A 10,511-nucleotide genomic window follows, 5' to 3' on the forward strand; every position below is an offset into this window, starting at 1 on the left:
TTTACATCATAGAAGTTACCAGTCGCAGTTTAATCCAACTCCGTGTACAGACACACTCGGCGAACACGGTTCAGCCAAGTGGAGCAGACAGCAGTGGTCCATAATGTGCGAGTGAGCGTTACATAAGAGCATTGCATCTAAAAATAGAAATGCAGCAATGGTAAACAGGAGTCTGAACTGTTGGCTCTAAGCTTTCAAAGGAACCTGAATGAAATCTGTATTAAAGTGTCTTCTCAGACGTGAGTGGACCGGCTGCAGATCATGACCATGAGAGCCTGCGGGCGAGTGAAGGCCTGACGCCCACGTGTGAGTGAGTGTGAGTGACGAAGAGTGAGAGTTTAAACTGTTGCACTTCATCATGATGGACAGACAATAATGTGTATATGTTATATTTGAAATATGTGGACGTTTAATCCTACAATATCCAACCAAAAATTCAGCACCACATGTCTATGGACAGCTCCACGTAATTATCCTTTCTGTTTATTTTTGAGAATCAATCTGAAACGTCAGAGATTTACAACAATGAACATTGAGAGAAATATGTCTTTTATTGGACAAAACACAGACACACAGACACACACACAGACACACACACACTAGAAACACCACATTCATAAAGCAACAAACATTAGAGTTAATAAATTCTGTTCTTTGTGAATTTTACAGGATAAAAACCTATATTTTATTCTGTAACTTCCCTGCTGTCATATTTAACTTTCACTTTCTTTTCTTTCTTTTAACTCTTTATCTCTCTCTCACACACACACACACACACACACACACACACACACACACACACACACACACACACACACACACACACACACACACACACACACACACACAACACACAGAAGAAGACAAAACACTGTACACTATTTGTTTTTATATGTTTATTTCCACGTTTTTATTGTTAAGAGAAGCAGTAATTTTAAGTTGATCTTTATTCTTATTTTCCCACTTGTGCACATCATACAGAGGAAGACAGAGACAGTGCAGCATAGAGCAGATATTAAAATCGTGTGTCAAACAGACGAGGTGTACAAAAATTTATCATTTTAGATGAAAATGTGAAAATTGCAAACTGATCATAACAAACTTTGACACAGAATGAGAACTTGTACATAAACTGAAACAAAGGTGAAAATTAGATATATAAACGTTTTTTGAAACACTACAGCCTATAATGCTCTGGTGTCATTTACTACAGGTACACATGTAAAATCAATAAGGGTTCGTCAAAGTTCATACTATCTTTATTATAAATCAAGTCTGCTGCAAAATGTTCAAAGTATCATAAAATTAAAACACAGAACCTGCTGAAACAAAACACAGTTAATAATAAACTAAACTGACTGAATAAATCATAATCACAGCAAGTGAGATCAATCTATCAAAACTACATTCAGACATTCAAAGCATATGACAGAGAGATTTTTATATTTAATTTGGTTTATCACTTACTGCAAAGATATCATGCCATATTTCGACGGAAGGGGGGGGGGGGTCGTAAGACAGAATAAGACATCATGATATAAAATGAAAAAGAACCTGAGGTGTTTTTGATCTATTTATTTCATGTACAATAAGTACATGAAATACATTTCAACAAACAGGGAGAAGAAGAAAGAAAGGTCTAAAATAAAAGGTGAACAGAGTGTGACACACACACACACACACACACACACACTGTCAGGCTTTATCAAGAACGTACAAGGAAACACAACTTACTCTGTGACTTCACTAATCACCTGTACACCTGTAATTATTTGGATTGTAACTTAAAAATAACACAAACACACACACACACCTATATCATACATGCACAGTATCTTCATACACACACACTCAATTAAAATATTTCCACTGTCAAAACTAAGCAGTTGTACTATTGTCACCACAGAAAAAAATTAATAAATGACACAGAAAATCAAGGAAAAAAAGGAGATGACATGTTCTAAACATTATTTCCATGTAATGTAACTTTTTGTCGAGCTCCACATAAAGTGTTTGTCGGGTCCCAATCACATTACATTCACAATTGAAAATGCAAAAATGTATTTAAAACCCAAATCACTGTCTGATTTACACTACAAGGCCAAATAAATTAAAAATGACTCATAAAACAGAACCTGTAGAAAGAAAAGGACACAACATCTTTACTCCCTGGATCTAAACTCCCAATAAATCTCTGTAAAATGAATTCTGAGATGATTTTAAAGTGGTGGATTCACTGTGGACAGCTCATTATCTTTTTTACATTCATTATTTGTCTTTTCCATGTTATTGTTTCCAAAAAAATAAAGGAGGGCTACAGAAACAGCCTGTCTTCTAACCAGTGTGTGTATCCTGACCTCCTTTAAGCAGGTGAGCTGATTAAAGTAAAGATGGCCTGAAGGGGAAACTGCAGTGAGAAGGAGCTCAGCATCAAACCAGGAGTGGAGCTGCTGAGAGGGGTTCACTATGGGCTCGTGTGTGGGTGAGACCCCAGGACGCGAGGGCCTTGGGCTCCTAAACCGGTGCTTCCATAGGAAATATTCCAAAATGCCAATTTAAGATTTAATGCAGGGGCCCGTCATTCATGTCAATAACATTTAAATTTGTGAAACTGAAATGATCCCTTCAACATTCACTCTGAAGATTTTTGCAAGAAAGAGGACGTGTCACTTCAGATTTTCTGACGGATGTTGAGGTCTATTAATTTTTATTAACAACATTAGCAATAATCTGAGGGCTTGAAGACTCTGCAGAGATTTGATCAAACAGCTGGTTTTCCTACGACAGCGTGAGGCTTTTAAAGTTACCATGAGTGCTGGCAGCTGAAGTGTTTGCCCATTAAAATATTATGAATGTTTCAGAGTCAACATGATGTCATGCGGTGACACTTGAGCTCTGTTTTCAGAGCTGAGCCTGAAAAGGAGGAAATGAAATTACTTGCATGGTTGGTAACTATTAAGATGTGAGCTCACCCTCAGCTTAAAATAAGTACAAGTGCACATAAGTGCCTTTTTATTGCAGATAATACGGCTGGGGAAGCCGATAACCTACACACTGTTTCAAAAGCAGGAAAAGTTGAGTTGACAAAATAAAGATTCTTGTATCGGCTGCAAAATAAGAAGAATGAGAAAAAGGAGAATTAAAATCAAAGGGTCACACACAAGACATAAATGAAATGAAGTGAGGAGGATGGGGGGGGGGGGGGGGGGGGGGGGGGGGGGGGGGGGTCACGTCTGTGCTGCACAAGCATGTCAGCAGCTGATGTTACTCAACATGACGAGAAAACCTTGTTTACTTCCCGATTCACTGTGTGGATTCCTCCTCTTGACCTCTCTGTGGATTGGACGCTGCTGTGGATTCCCAGCGGAGTGTGTGAGAGTGTGTGTGTGTGTGTGTGTGTGTGTGTGTGTGTGTGTGTGTGTGTCTGATATGAAGAACCTGTAAAGTTCACAAAAAAAATATATATATAACATTAGAGTTCAAATACAAACATATTTCCACAGGACAGAAAACTGTTGTTATGCTACGCTCCTGAAAAACAGTGAGTGTAATAGGTAAATCGAACCAAATGCAAACGATAGAAATACAGAAGAAACTCAAAACATCAGGAGCATCTTTACGTTATTTGCTGTCAGGACACACAATAAGAGCTGTTGCACTTTACAACGTGCTTTTTGTTCACTGAGGAAACTTCACAGCTGAGATTCAGGTTTCTCCAATTAAATGATTTCAAGAACCTTATTTTTTAATTGACACAGAAAACACTAACTTAAGATTTCTCTGTAACATTGTTGAGGAGCTGCTTTGAGTAAATATACGTCAACAGCAGCTGATTCACGTTCTTCCTCCTGACACCTGTCGGTCCAGTGCTGGGTCTATACGTCCCCAATGTGTGTGTGTGTGTGTGTTACTCATGTAGTGGGGACCTATCTGTTTAGTTTAAAAAGTCACATTATGGGGACTTGTCTTATTTCCCTACATGGCAGAGACATAAAACAAATCCCATCGTATAGATCATTACATTTGAAGGAAAATACATGTTTTATGTTTAGGTTACGTTTAGGTTAAGTTAAGGTTTGGGTTTGGTTTCGGCAAAGAGTGACAATGGTTAAGGTTGTAGTATATACTGTAGTCATGTAGACACAACTGTGTGTGTGTGTGTGTGTGTGTGTGTGGAAGGGGTGGGTCACACACTTGTCCACTTTCTGTTTATTACAACACATCTTTGCTTATCTTCACAGCAGCATCAGAGTGTGTGTGTGTGTGTGTGTGTGTGTCTGTGTGTGTGTGTGTGTGTGTGTGTGTGTGCGTGTGTGTGTGTGCGTGTGTGTGTGTGTGTGCGTGTGTGTGTGCGTGTGTCTGTGTGTGTGTGTCTGTGTCTGTGTGTGTGTGTGTCTGTGTGTGTGTGTGTCTGTGTGTGTGTCTGTGTGACTCCTCAGCATCCCAACAAAAACAACACGAACGACGTGCACATCCTCCACAAATGCTTTTTGGGGTAAGGGCTTCCCAGAGTCATGTATGCACAGCAAGCCCAGACCGCAAAAAGATTCGTGACGGACAAATCCATCTCCCACATCCACTTCAGTCCACTCCACGAGTCCTCCGGGTCTCGCAGGTGTTCCCAGATGTGTGCGTTGTGCACCAGGACGGTTGTGTTGTGTGGGTTTTTGTCTCCGCTGGATTGTCTCTGCTGTTGCTTTGCAGCATCATCATTAAAAAAGAGCGGCGGCGAGGAGAGGCGGCATCTCGTCGCCGTTCCAGACTTTAACGCGCAGCGGAGGGATCAGCTGCGATCTGGTTGGACGGGACGACTCGTCATCCACCAATGGGAAGGCGGAGGAGCAGAGCACCTAAGCAGGAGGCCGAGGCACCTGACTGTTTCATTACTACCCCTCCTACATGCACCTTTACACTGGAACAGCAGAGAACCCTCACATGCGAACACAAGAGGCTGCAGAGGCAGATGTGGCCCAGATGTGTGGTTTCCTTCAAGACTATGAGAGACAATAAAACTCAAGCTCAGAAGCATCAGCGCGTCCGGCTGCATTATTGCAAAGTTCCCCTCATTTGCGAAAGGGGTTAATGTGGCTCCAAAACCTCCAGCCGCCGAGGAACCAGGGGCCCCACCCTCGCTCCGTTTTCATTGGGCCGTGCAGCCTCTCATCCGTGGACGCGTCTCCCCCCCTCAGCCGGTCACGATTCCCCCCATCTGTCTCGAGCGCACCGGAGCCAGACGCCACTGACGCAGCACGCGCCTTACTCACTTTTAGCAGTCACGACTCCGAGCCTCGTCGTGCACGAACGGGGATGTTGGAGGAAAAAAAGGATTTGCATGTGAGCCGCTTCGCCCTTCAGCTCCTGCAGCGGGAAATCTGCGAAAAAACCTCCGGGCTGAGGCGGAGATGTGCACGATTCACCTGAAGAGGAGCGAGTGCTTCACACTAAAGATCTTATTCGTGTGAAATCTGCGGCATCAAACTTGGTCGGAAATGGTGTAAAAAAAAAAAGAAAAAGGACGCTGAGTGGAGAAAGAGCTAAAAAAAATCCTGGAAGATTTCAGCACCACAGCGAGAGGACAGCTCCCCGGTGCACTCACTATAAAACCATCCAGAAATTGTTCATCACAACAGAAACAAGAATCATCAATTAACCAGAACAGATAAAACATCCACTCCTCATTGTTCTAACTGAGGGAGATTCCCGTGTAGCTGCAAAGACACAGGTTTGATTCCCCCTCATGCAACAAAAAAACCCCCCCAGCAGAAATCCAGCCTCCACAACGACCACATTTCCACTTTTGCACTTGATAAAAAAAAGACATAAACACATTTACAGCAAAGCCACGAGAGGATAAAAACGATCACGATGAGGGAAAGACACATAAAAGGAGCAGGAGGAGGTGCAGAGACTCACCATGACAGCGGAGCCTCCTCAACCGACACCAAACGTTGCCTTGCACACACAAAAAAAGGACCCACATAAAAAGAGGAAGAATCTTCATCTTTTTCCTCCATAAAGAAGCAGCCGAAGCTTCCCTCCTCTTCACACCGTGCACACACTGTACTCTTGAATGGTGAGCCTTTTATAGGAGTGATGCCCCTTATCTATTTCTGGATCACGATCCAACCCCGTTTCTATTTTTAGCCCTTGTGATGGAGAGAGAGAGAAAAAAAAGAGAAAAGCTCGCAGAGGTTCCTTGGAGGAATTTCGTGCGTGCGGCGTTTTGAGAAGCGGCACGAGCTCCCTCCCCTCCCCTCCCTCGTCGTGCACGGCTGAGGCGCGTGCACGACACAGAGCAAGAGCATCTCCACCATATGTAGCCCGATGTAATGATGCTGGTGCTGGTGGAGATCCGGCATTTAAATGGAAGCGTGAAAGTGTGTGAGACATATTTTATTTTTGTCATGATGCTCGGTGACACACACATGCACACGCACCATGCATGAGCACACGCACACAAACACTCGTCCCCACCCTTTCAGATTATTAAAAAAAAAAAAATCCCTCTAGCAAACCTTTAATTCTGCACATCATGGTGATATCTCCACTGCCTGTTTCCTATTTGAAAGAAATGGAGAATTCAAACAGAGCCAGTCTCATGGGAGCTGCGTCAGTCACCAGGCATTGACGTCAGGTGGAGAATCTCCCACTTTGAAGGTGGAGGCAGGAGGCTCCGGTGCATGCACGGGGGTTAGAAACCAGTGAAGCATCAGCTGGAAGCGTAAACCAGCAGAGGACAGGCGCAGCTTCCTCCTCCTCCTCCTCATCCACACTGGATTGTATAGTGAAACATCTATTTGCAAAGGAGTGTGGTGTAAATTAAATAAAACTGGAGACAATGGGAGCATGTAGCTTACATCTCGCTCCCTTATTTTAAAACCACAAGGCCTGAGGAGGTGGAGGAGAGGTTGCAGGTTCCACCCCCAGAGAAGAGGCCCTCTCTCCCCGGTGCGGGGATGCAGAGGTGGGAGTGTGATTCCAGGCTCCGTCCTGCAGACTCCCCCCTGCACAGGGCAGAATGCTGAAACGCGTAGTAACGGAGCGGCTCTTGGCCGAGCCATGATGCTATTTTTAACTCCCGTGCTCAACATGCCTGGCGCTGCGGGTTTCTCTGCTCAAGGTGGCCTACTACTGTACGAGAGGCAAAACATAAACACACGACTGCTTCCAGGAGCAGGACCGGATCTGGTTCCACCTTTAATACACGAAATATAAGATTTAAAATAACCCTCATCACATTATGAGATGTTTTGTTCTTGATCTCTGTCCCTTTAAGAACGAGACCCTGCCTCATTCATTAAAGCTGCAACCTGTAGGATTCAAATGGTATTTGCAGGAGATTTTACCTCATTTTCTCAATTTAGACATTAAGTTGTGTCACAACAATTGATGCACGATGACACAAATTACTATACATTTAGATTTATATTCAGGTTTATACACACACACACGATTAATCTTTAAAAAACAGACTCAGGTCTATTTATAAATGATAGTACAGACACCTCTCACACACTGGAGGGTGATTGCGCTGTAACAGTACATTGATCCAGGATTGTGTTAGTGAACGAGAAGCAAAGACCAACAAACAGATCCCACTGAGATGCAGAACTGACCCATGGGTCCGTGACGTCCTCTCAGAACACGTATAGGACATTTTTATTCATCCCATCATAAACACACTCTTCCTGTTCTTCTTTTATAAAGGAAACCAAAAACATTTTACTGTGAAAAGACTTCATCCTAAGTCTAAACTGAAAAATGTAAAGATGCTGTATAAATAAAGTTGTATAATTATGTGTCATTGAAAGAATAGCATGATTACACTGGAGCTGTCCATGGTACTGGAAAACACTTACCACAGCTGAGAGTGAGGAGTTCAAATCGTGACCTTTAAAATAAATACAAACTATAAAAAATATCATGTGATACATAAGCTTCATTGTTGCAATGATTCTTCAAGAAAAAATGCCAAACATTTGCTTTTTCCAGATTTTAAAATGTGAAATTGTGCTGCTTTTCTTTGCCTTTCTCTTCATCATATGATAGAAATAAAATTAAATGACGGCTTCTCCATCGGACAAAACAAGACATTTAAAGTCGTCACTGTGGGAAATGGTGATGAGCATTTTCCACATATTTCTTTTAAATGTTTCTGACTAAACCCCAATTGATAAATGGATGAAATACCAATATAGCAGACTAGTTAATAGAGGCAGCAGTCAGCACCGTCGACTCACAGCAAAAAGGTTCTGGGTTTGAAGCTTGAGTTTGCAAAGGAGAAGCAATACAGATAATGGATGAATAAATGGACTCGTTGATAATGAAATAATAGCTTAGTTGCAGTCTTACATTCGCCAATCCAAGTAAAATATAGTAAACTTAAGTATCTACAGAAACAAATTCACGCTGCAGGAAGAGAACGAGAAGAGAGGAGGAGACAACAAGAACGGATTGTGATGCTGATGCTATGATTCCCACACACCCATAACATTCTTATCACACTGAACTTAAAAAGAGAAACACACTGAATATCCTTTATGGATTCAAGCTACAGGAAGACGGCTCTGTGGATGTGAGGATGAAATCTGGCCAAAAGGAACGAGTGCAAATGGAGAAAATAGGATTTTACCTCATGAGATCTTCAGATGCACGTCTTCAACCACAAATACAAAAATCTAGACACAAACAGATTTACTGCAGAGAAACACTTGTGTTGAACTTTTTACTATAGTGAGAATATGCAGACTTGTGTGTTTAGTGAAATGAGAACTCACACGTACATATAAAAATACTCAACTGCAACTTTTTTAAAAACATGTTGCAGTGGCTTATGTTTCGTACTTTCATGTTTACTTGATTGTTTAGTGTATATCATGCAATTCCATTAGATTTTCTCATTCTGGTTTCATACTATTTCGATTTTTTGAAGGAATAATCTGTAATTTCAGGTCCAGTATCATTCTGCTGCAGCAGCCGAGGCGCCAGCTTCCGACATCACATGATCACACGTCAACACGCGCGGACGTTCGTGCTGCAAGTCGACACCATAAATGAGACGCAGCCTCATTCACATAAACTCACATTCCTTCCCCTGCGTGTGCGTTGAAATCTTGATCCAGTCTTACATCACCGTGTATTCAAAATAGCCTCCTCCTTTCATGCCCATGTAGGAAATTCACTACTATTATATAACATCCTGCAACAACATCCATTCAGTGTTACTATATTCAGCCGTGGTGAGTTTGCCTGACCGGCACAAACACAGATGAAGTTGTTGACTTGAATATGTCATCACAAGGTTGCATCAGAGGAAAGGAAACTTTTAATAAAGTGTGTTTCACAAAAAATTGAATAATTCCTTATTATAACATTTGCCTATTATTTACAAGCGATAGTATGGGCTTGTTACAGTGTCTCACTTTATTTTACAACACCAGGTCTACATCAACAGCAATATTTGCTTGTCTAGTATCATGTAAATCAATAATAGAGACATTAATACATATTAAAAGCTCAATTGTATCGTGATGATGCAGGTTTGTCGACGTGAAACTGTTTATTCAGTCGATATTCAACATCTACTCCTAATTTCTGCATATAAACCTAAAACTAAATATTTGAATGTGTACAAGGTGCTTGCAGCAACACAATCAGATTTACCAAAGGACCAGTGAGTCTACTATCACTCTACTATCACTCTGAAAACACTCAATGGGAGCAGAGCATCACACACACACCCATTCAATGCAGTGTCTCTGTGGTGTGCCAACTCACATGCCTATTACATAACAGGGCTCCTACTCCCAGGCCCCCGACGCCCCTGGCAAATCCACGCACGCTCTGCTACACATGAGCTATTTATAAACTGCACCCAAGACGGGGCCGGTCAAAAATACCGCTCCAGTCAATTATTCATTGAGAAACATTCCCAAACAGAGCTGGGAGTGGGGGTTCGGTTGCACAGGAATAGACCAAAGCAGCTCACAATAAATAATGTCCATTAGCGATGCAGCAGCAGCAGCAGCAGCAGCGTTTGTCCTCAGTGGTGGAGGATCTGAGGAGGGGGGGGGGGGGATGGTGGGCTGCAAATTTGCTCTCTCATGTGTTGTGCTTGTATTTATAGGAGTCTGTGCATACACGTCAGCTCCTCTGCATCCATCTTGTTCCTTCACAGGAGGCTAAAAATAGCCCGCTGCACTGTGCGTGTGCCATTTTTAGTTCTTGCAATTTAAAGAGCGAGAAAAAAAAAAAGGGCTGTTTCACACGGGTACCATGTGGTTGCAATTTTTTAGTTTTGTGTGAACGGACGGACACAGTGTTCCATCTTCAGTTAGCTGCTGCTGCTGCTGCTGCTGCTGCTCCGAGCCGACTCGCCAATCTCATTAAAATAAACAGCTTTGAACTGCAAGGTTTTAATTAATGTGTCCCACGTTTATTGCTTTAAACATTTATGAGACGGGAAGTAAAGTCACTTGTTCTGTAAAGTGCTGTGAAAGCAGAGATAAAAT

This window comes from Hippoglossus hippoglossus, chromosome 3 (genome assembly GCF_009819705.1).
Source record: "Hippoglossus hippoglossus isolate fHipHip1 chromosome 3, fHipHip1.pri, whole genome shotgun sequence".
Classification (NCBI taxonomy): domain Eukaryota; kingdom Metazoa; phylum Chordata; class Actinopteri; order Pleuronectiformes; family Pleuronectidae; genus Hippoglossus; species Hippoglossus hippoglossus.